Consider the following 10,171-nt stretch of genomic DNA (forward strand, 5'->3'; position numbering starts at 1 on the left):
TTTTGAGATATTTAGCACCAACCCATTACTAGTTACCCATTCTAAAACAGACTGGAGCTCTATGTTAAGTGTCTCAGTTATTTATTTTCCTGTCTCTGTCCCACCCTGATCTGTTTCACCTGTCTTTGTGCTTGTCTCCAGCCCCCTCCCAGGTGTCGCCAATCTTCCCCATCTTCCCCAGTGTATTTCTACCTGTGTTCTCTGTTTGTCTGTTGCCAGGTCGGTTGCCAGTTCATTTTGTTTCGTGAAACCTACTAGTGTTTCCCCCTTGCCCCTATTAGTCTGTTCTAGTTCCTGTTTTCTATTTTTTCCAGATTTGGACCTTTCTGACTGGCCTAACCCTGAGCCTGCCTGCTGTTCTGTACCTTGCCACGCAACATTTGGTTATTGACCCCTGTCTGCTCTGACCCTGAGACTGCCTGCCGTTCTGGCTCTTTTGAACCATATCTGGATTACTGACCTCTGCCTTCCCCATGACCTATCGTTTTCCCTGCCCCTGTTTTTGTAATAAACTTTGTTTTTACTTTGACACTGTCTGCATCTGGGTCTTACCTGAAATGTCTTAGTTGCAGCCAGTGTGTATATTGTTGAGTCGTCAGCGTACATACAAACACAGGCTTTATTCACGGTCAGTGGAAGGTCATTTGTAAAAACAGAAAACAATAATGGCCCTAGGCAGCTGCCCTGCAGTACACCACACTCAACTGAATTTGCATGAAAGAGACTTCCATTAACGAATAACGCTGTATTCTATTAGATAGGTAACTCTCAATCCATAATAAGGCAGAGGATGCAAATCCATAACACCTACGTTTTACAGCAACAGGTTATGTTCAATGGTTTATTATGCATGCATTGTGCAAAGAACCAGAGTGCAAAGAGTGAAAAGAACCTTGGCATGATCCTGGACAACACTCTGTCATTCTCTGCAAACATCAAATCATTGACTCCCTCCTACATGTTCATGCTGGACAACATCTGTAGAGTACGGCCCTATCTCACACAGGAAGCAGCACAGATCCTAATACAGGCACTTGTCATCTCTCGTCTGGACTCCTGCAACTCACTGTTGGCTGGGCTCACCACTTCTGCCATCAAACACCTGCAACTTATCCAGAACGCCGCAGTCTGCCTGGGGTTCAACCTTCCCAAATTCACCCACGTCATCCCACTCCTCTGCATACTCCACTGGCTTCCAGTCAAAGCTCGCATCCAGTACAAGACCATGGTACTTGCCTACGGAACTGCAAGAGGAACTTCCCCTCCCTAACTTCAGGCTCTGCTCAAACCCTACACCCCAACCTGAGTACTGTTCTGCCACCTCTGGTCTCTTGGCCCCTCTCACCCCTACGGGCAGGCAGCTCCCACACAGCCCAGTTCAAGCTCTTCTCTGTCCTGGCACCCCAATGGTGGAACCAGCTAGGACAGCAGAGTCCCTGCCTATCTTCCAAAAACATCTGAAACCCTACCTTTTCTCTTGACTCTTTTCCCCTTTACGAGCTCTGACTTTGCTGATAGCTACTTTATTGGGGGAGAATGTACTTACTATGACTGTGATATGTAATTGTCCCACCTAGCTATCTTAAGATGAATGCACTAACTGTAATAATAATTTTGGACTTGACTGTATATGATGAGAGGGAAAACTAAACTTCTATTAAGAGAACTTAATAACGGGACGCTTCTGACCAGACTTATGCGTATTTAAACTTAACTTTTTATGCACTTTTCTCTCTACTCATTTTCTGACCTTAAACTTAGGCATGTTTCAGCCAGCTTTTCTTTCAGGGTGGAGATACATAAATGGAGGTGTGGCAGAGGTGAGTCAACAAATATTCCGTGTTCTGACCTTGGCTTAATTACCTAATAATTACAACACCTTTACGCGTGATGAGTTAGTTTACCTTTCTTTCCTCTGTCACGTTCATGTGGTTGTTCCTGAGGATCTCTAGCAATAGTGAATCATATTAGGCTAACGTATTACAAGTTCTGTAATCATTTGAATCATTATGGAACGTAAACCAAACTGAGCAGTTTAAACCTGGAGCCAGACACACTGTTCACAATGACTGGACAGTTGTCATCAGAGTTCCTTGATTAGTGAGGATATATTATGCAATTGGACACTTTTCTCATATTCCAATAAATCATGGATTGAACAATTGAATATGGTAACTTTCAGGATGAATTGAACCACTGTATTTTTTTATTGACCAATATATTTTGTGCGTAAAGGCTCTCCAAACTTGTTTTTTTATTATCCATAAATATTTTCTAAACCGAAATACAATAATATACAAGATCAGAGTATTTTTTTAGTTACCAACTGGTGCTGAAAAGGAGATTAATATGTACAATTGAAGTCGGAAGTTTACATACACTTAGGTTGGAGTCATTAAAACTAGTTTTTCAACCACTCCACAAATTTCTTGTTAACAAACTATAGTTTTGGAAAGTCGGTTAGGACATCTACTTTGTGCATGACACAAGTCATTTTTCCAACAATTGTTTACAGACAGATTATTTCACTTACAATTCACTGTATCACAATTCCAGTGAGTCAGAAGTTCACATACACTAAGTTGACTGTGCCTTTAAACAGCTTGAAAACTCCAGAAAATTGTGTCATAAGTTTCTGATAGGCTAATTAACACCATTTTGAGTCAATTGGAGGTGTACCGGTGGATGTATTTCAAGGTCTACTGAGAAGCTCAGTGCCTACTTGCTTGACATAATGGGAAAATCAAAAGAAATCAGCCAAGACCTCAGAATGAAATTGTCTGGTTCATTCTTGGGAGAAATTTCCAAATGCCTGAAGGTACCACATTCATCTGTACAAACAACGGTACGCAACTATTAACACCATGCGACCACGCTGCCGTCATACCGCTCAGGAAGAAGACACGTTCTGTCTCCTAGAGAAGAACATATTTTTGTGGGAAAAGTGCAAATCAATCCCAGAACAACAACAAAGGACCCTGTGAAGATGCTGGAGGAAACAGGTACAAAAGTATCTATATCCACAGTAAAAGGAGTCCTATATCGACACAACCTTAAAGGCCGCTCAGCAAGGAAGGTGCCACTGCTCCAAAACCGGCATAAAAAGCCATACTATGGTTTGCACGTGGGGACAAAGACCATACTTTTTGGAGAAATGTTCTCTGGTCTGATGAATAAAAAATAGAACTGTTTGGCCATAATGACCATCGTTATGTTTGGAGGAAAAAGGGGGAGGCTTGCAAGCCGAAGGTCACCATCCCAAACGTGAAGCACGGGGTGGCAGCATCATGTTGTAGGGATGCTTTGCTGCAGGAGAGACTGGTGCACTTCACAAAATAGATGGCAGCATGAGGTAGGAAAATTATGTGGATATATTGAAGCAACACCTCAAGACATCAGTCAGGAAGTTAAAGCTTGGTTGCAAATGGGTCTTCCAAATTGACAATGACCCCAAGCATACTTCCAAAGTTGTGGCAAAATGGCTTAAGGACAAAAAAGTCAAGGTATTGAAGTGGCCATCACAAAGCCCTGACCTCAATCCCATAGAAAATTTGTGGGCAAAACTGAAAAGCGTGTGCGACCAAGAAGGCCTACAAACCTGACTCAGTTATACCAGCTCTTTCAGGAAAAATGGTCCAAGATTCACCCAACTTATTGTGGGAAGCTTGTGGAAGGCTGGCAGAAACATTTGACCCAAGTTAAACAATTTAAAGGCGTTGCTACCAAATACTAATTGAGTGTATGTAAACGTCTGACCCACTGGAAATATGATGAAAGAAATAAAAGCTGAAATAAATCATTCTCTCTACTATTATTCTGACATTCCACATTCTTAAAATAAAGTGCTGTTCCTAACTGACCTAAGACAGGGAATGTTTACTCTGATTAAATGTCAAGAATTGTGAAAAACTGAGTTTAAATGTATTTGGCTAAGGTGTATGTAAACTCCGACATCAACTGTATGTGCTTACATGGCTTTCTTTAATTGATCCCTAATATTCTGAAATGCTCTCCCCATATATTTTACTGAGTCTGTCGACTAAATTCAAATGAAAGGTACATCAAGTTTCATATAAATGTACTGAAAACCCTATTGAATGAAAACTCAACAAGATAGTATGTTGACCAGCAAGTGGGAGGGTTTTCAAAGTTTGAATCACATTTATATAGTGTGAGCAAGAGAACCATGCCTGCAAAGCCAGTTATTTACCTGAATAAGGTGTGTAACTCCTGAGAAGTGCGCAGGAAAGGCGTGATTATGAAAGAAGTACATTTCCTAAGGCTGAATCAGGTTTACTATACATATGATAGATAGGAGTCCGAGTTTGTGTCTGTTGACTCATCCTAACAATGGATTAAAGCTGAACAAATACTAAATTAATCTCTGCCTTTTTTGTTGAGTGCTACTATTCCTGTCTACCTCGGATTAGTCCCTTTGGAAGCTTTTCTTGGTAATCTCTTTTCTGGGACTTGTCATTGTTGACGAGGACCCCTCCTACTTTTCTTTGTTTACTGTAGTGCAGAGGCCTACCTGACCTCACATCCCTCCCCTCTCTCAATAAATGTCTGGTTCATCAACATCTCTGTTTCAGAGCATGCCTTCATTTCGATTTGGGATGTTATTCTTTGTTGAGGTGTCATAGTACGTATCCAGCTGTGGCAAAAAGCTGATATCACCTCAGTCAGGGAAGAGCATGAGGTGGATATGGAAGATTATAATGTTTTGAAAGGGGAAAGGTTTAATGAAGATTCACCTGTAACATCCATTGTCAAATAATGGAGTTTAGGTCCTGCTGAGAAAGAAAAAGCGCCACAATGGCTTTATCCATTCCTCACACTAAAATGTGCAGTTCTAAGCTGAACAGCTAGGCTGAATAAAATTTGAACTGGCTGTGGTTGCTCAGCAACACATGGTTTCTCTTGTCAAAGATAGGGGTGGCGCCTGTGTTGTCTCTATATGTCTCTATACCAAGAAACTGTGGATGATCTGAGTTAACGATTAATCCTGACTTTGTGCTGTATATACAGTACACACACCTGCTACATCTGTATATACACATGCACACCTGATACATGTAATGTTTGTAGTCTACCGATCTGCGCTGTGCTGGTTGTTCGAACAACCCATATTGAGTGGTTTGCGTGGGTTGCTGGCAAAATTAGGCACCACAATGGCTTTAACATGAAATGTATCAAATCAAATCAAACGTTATTTGTTACATGCCCAGAATACAACAAGTGTAGACTTTCCCGTGAAATGCTTACTTACAAGCCCTTAACCAACTGTGCAGTTCAAGAAGAAGAAAAATATTTACCAAGTAGACTAAAATAAAAAGTCATAATGAAAGTAACACAATGAGAAAAACAATAACGAGGCTATATACAGGGGGCACCGATACTGAGTCAGTGTGCAGGGTTACAGGCTAGTTGAGGTCATCTGTACATGTAGGTGGGGGAGAAGTGACTATGTATAAATAACAAACAAACAGTGAGTAGCAGCAGTGTACAAAGGGGAGGGGGGGTCAATGTAAATTGTCCAGTGGCGATTTTATGAATTGTTCAGCATACTTATCGCTTGAGGGTAGAAGCTGTTGAGGAGCCTTTTGGTCCTAGACTTGGTACCACTTGGTACCACTTGCATTGCAGTAGCAGAGAAAACAGTCTATAACTTCGGTGACGGTAGTCTCTGACAATTCTTCACTCTGAATGGCCCCAGTGATGTACTGTGCCATTCACACTACCCTCTGTGCGCTTTACAGTCAGATGCCGAGCAGTTGCCATACCAGGTGGTGATGCAACCGGTCAGGATGCTCTCGATGGTGCAGCAGTAGAACCTTTTGAAGATCTGGGGACCCATGCCAAATCTTTTCAGTATTCTCTTCATGACTGCCTTGGTATGTTTTGAGCATGATAGTTGGTGATGTGGACACCAAGGAACTTGAAACTCTTGAACCATTCCACTACAGCACCCATCGATGTTAATGGGGCCTGTTCGGCCCGCATTCTCCTTTAGTCCACGATCAGCTCATTAGTCTTGCTCACATTGAGGGAGAGGTTGCTGTCCTGGCACCACACTGCCAGGTCTCTGACCTCCTCCCTATAGGCCGTCTCATCATTGTCGGTGATCAGGCTTACCACTGTTGTGTCCTCAGCAAACTTAATGATGGTGTTGGAGTCGTGTTTGGCCACGCAGTCGTGGGTGAACAGGGAATACAGGAGGGGACTAAGTACACACCGCTGAGGCGCACCAGTGTTAAGGATCAGCGTGGCAGATGTGTTGTTGCCTACTCTTACCACCTGAGGACGACCCGTCAGGAAGTCCAGGATCCAGTTGCAGAGAGACGTGTTTAGTCCCAGAGTCCTTTGCTTAGTGATGAGCTTCGTGGGCACTATGGTGTTGAACGTTGAGCTCTAGTCAATGAACAGCATTCTCACATACTGTACGATCTGCTGCCTTTTTTCCAGCGTATTTTCTTCACGCAGAAGGCGTGAATCTGGGCCTGTTCCAGTGAAAGCAGGATATCCTTCTTGTCGGACTCGTTAACTTCTTCGATATAGGGGACGCTCTTTTAATTTTTGGATATAAAAACGTTCCCGTTTTAAACAAGATATTTTGTCACGAAAAGATGCTCGACTATGCATATAATTGACAGCTTTGGAAAGAAAACACACTGACGTTTCCAAATCTGCAAAGATATTATCTGTGAGTGCCACAGAACTGATGCTACAGGCGAAACAAAGATGAAATTTCAAACAGGAAATGCCCCAGATTTTGAATGAGCTTTGTTCCAATGTCTCCTTATATGGCTGTGAATGCGCAAGGAATGAGCCTACACTTTCTGTCGTTTCATTTAAGTCATTTAACATTTAAGTCATTTAGCAGACGCTCTTATCCAGAGCGACTTACAAATTGGTGCATTCACCTTATGACATCCAGTGGAACAGCCACTTTACAATAGTGCATCTAAATATTTTAAGGGGGGGGGGTGAGAAGGATTACTTTATCCTATCCTAGTTATTCCTTAAAGAGGTGGGGTTTCAGGTGTCTCCGGAAGGTGGTGATTGACTCCGCTGTCCTGGCGTCGTGAGGGAGTTTGTTCCACCATTAGTTTTGACTGGGCTGAGCGGGAACTGTACTTCCTCAGTGGTAGGGAAGCGAGCAGGCCAGAGGTGGATGAACGCAGTGCCCTTATTTGGGTGTAGGGCCTGATCAGAGCCTGGAGGTACTGAGGTGCCGTTCCCCTCACAGCTCCGTAGGCAAGCACCATGGTCTTGAAGCGGATGCGATCTTCAACTGGAAGCCAGTGGAGAGAACGGAGGAGCGGGGTGACGTGAGAGAACTTGGGAAGGTTGAACACTAGACGGGCTGCAGCGTTCTGGATGAGTTGTAGGGGTTTAATGGCACAGGCAGGGAGCCCAGCCAACAGCGAGTTGCAGTAATCCAGACGGGAGATGACAAGTGCCTGGATTAGGACCTGCGCCGCTTCCTGTGTGAGGCAGGGTCGTACTCTGCGGATGTTGTAGAGCATGAACCTACAGGAACGGGCCACCGCCTTGATGTTAGTTGAGAACGACAGGGTGTTGTCCAGGATCACGCCAAGGTTCTTAGCGCTCTGGGAGGAGGACACAATGGAGTTGTCAACCGTGATGGCGAGATCATGGAACGGGCAGTCCTTCCCCGGGAGGAAGAGCAGCTCCGTCTTGCCGAAGTTCAGCTTGAGGTGGTGATCCGTCATCCACACTGATATGTCTGCCAGACATGCAGAGATGCGATTCGCCACGTGGTCATCAGAAGGGGGAAAGGAGAAGATTAATTGTGTGTCGTCTGCATAGCAATGATAGGAGAGACCATGTGAGGTTATGACAGAGCCAAGTGACTTGGTGTATAGCGAGAATAGGAGAGGGCCTAGAACAGAGCCCTGGGGGACACCAGTGGTGAGAGCGCGTGGTGAGGAGACAGATTCTCGCCACACCACCTGGTAGGAGCGACCTGTCAGGTAGGACGCAATCCAAGCGTGGGCCGCGCCGGAGATGCCCAACTCGGAGAGGGTGGAGAGGAGGATCTGATGGTTCACAGTATCGAAGGCAGCCGATAGGTCTAGAAGGATGAGAGCAGAGGAGAGAGAGTTAGCTTTAGCTGTGCGGAGCGCCTCCGTGATACAGAGAAGAGCAGTCTCAGTTGAATGACTAGTCTTGAAACCTGACTGATTTGGATCAAGAAGGTCATTCTGAGAGAGATAGCGGGAGAGCTGACCAAGGACGGCACGTTCAAGAGTTTTGGAGAAGTTTTGGAGAAAAGAAAGAAGGGATACTGGTCTGTAGTTGTTGACATCGGAGGGATCGAGTGTAGGTTTTTTCAGAAGGGGTGCAACTCTCGCTCTCTTGAAGACGGAAGGGACGTAGCCAGCGGTCAGGGATAAGTTGATGAGCGAGGTGAGGTAAGGGAGAAGGTCTCCGGAAATGGTCTGGAGAAGAGAGGAGGGGATAGGGTCGAGCGGGCAGGTTGTTGGGCGGCCGGCCGTCACAAGACGCGAGATTTCATCTGGAGAGAGAGGGTTTCCCCAAGGTGTCTGCAGCATTGTGACGTATTTGTAGGCATATCATTGGAAGATTGACCATAAGAGACTACATTTACCAGGTGTCCTGCTTGGTGTCCTCCGTTGCAATTATTGCGCAATCTCCAGCTACGTGTATTTTACCATTTGGTTCAGAGGAGAAACCAAACTGCCACGAATGACTTATCATCGAATAGATATGTGAAAAACACCTTGAGGATTGATTCTAAACAACGTTTGCCATGTTTCTGTCGATATTATGGAGTTAATTTGGAAAAAAGTTTGGCGTTGTAATGACTGAATTTTCAGGGGGTTTTCTTAGCCAAATGTGATGAACAAAACAGAGCGATTTCTCCTACACAAATAATATTTTTGCAAAAACTGAACATTTGCTATCTAACTGAGAGTCTCCTCATTGAAAACATCTGAAGTTCTTCAAAGGTAAATTATTTTATTTGAATGCTTTTCTTGTTTTTGTGAAAATGTTGCCTGCTGAATGCTAGGCTTAATGCTATGCTAGCTATCAATACTCTTACACAAATGCTTGTGTAGCTATGGTTGAAAAGCATATTTTGAAAATCTGAGATGACAGTGTTGTTAACAAAAGGCTAAGCTTGTGAGCCAATATATTTATTTAATTTCATTTGCGATTTTCATGAATAGTTAACGTTGCGTTATGGTAATGAGCTTGAGGCTATAATTACGCTCCCGGATACGGGATTGCTCGACGCAACAGGTTAAAGGACAAAGTTTCTTCCAGTCCGCGGTGAGTAATCGCTTTTCTGATGTCAAGAAATTATTTTCGGTCATAAGAGTGTCATGACATTCACCTCTTTGGGTATAGCAACCCCATCCCCCTCTCCCAGCCTCCCCCTTGCCTCCTTCAACTAGGCTGCTGTGGTCAGAGGTCGTAAATTCCTGAGAAGACCTCATGGACACATAGTAGAGAGAGGGTAAACTTTCATAGAGGACAAAGGAAATCCTTCCACCTCTAAGAACTTGAGGTATGAACAAATTTCATGTTCCAGAGAAAGTATAAAAGATCAGTGAAGAATCCAGCTACGAACTGGTCCGTTTGTCACAACTTGGGAAGCTCATGGGAGACGGTGTGGCCACATTACCATATCGCTGTTTATATAATAGCCTCAGATATGAGGTTTACAACTATTTGTTGTATAAGGTGAATGAGTGAGTATGATTGTAACGGCGTTCGTCTGTTGAAAAAAGAGAGTCGGTCCGAAATGCAGCGTGTAGGTTACTCATGACTTTAATGAAATGAATCGCGGTACATTAAATAACTGAAACTAAATACAAAAACAACAGAACGGAACGTGAAACTAATTACAGCCTATCTGGTGACTACAACACAGAGACAGGAACAAACACCCACGAAATACAAAGTGAAACTCAGGCTGCCTAAATACGGTTCCCAATCAGAGACAACGATAAGCACCTGACTCTAATTGAGAATCACCTCAGGCAGCCAAGCCTATACCACACCCCTAATCAGCCGCGATCCCAAATAATACAAACCCCAATACGAAACACAACATATAAACCCATGTCACACCCTGGCCTACCCAAACATATAACAAAAACACAAAATACAATTGAAC

The sequence above is a fragment of the Oncorhynchus gorbuscha genome, linkage group LG15, assembly GCF_021184085.1.
Source record: "Oncorhynchus gorbuscha isolate QuinsamMale2020 ecotype Even-year linkage group LG15, OgorEven_v1.0, whole genome shotgun sequence".
NCBI classification, from domain to species: domain Eukaryota; kingdom Metazoa; phylum Chordata; class Actinopteri; order Salmoniformes; family Salmonidae; genus Oncorhynchus; species Oncorhynchus gorbuscha.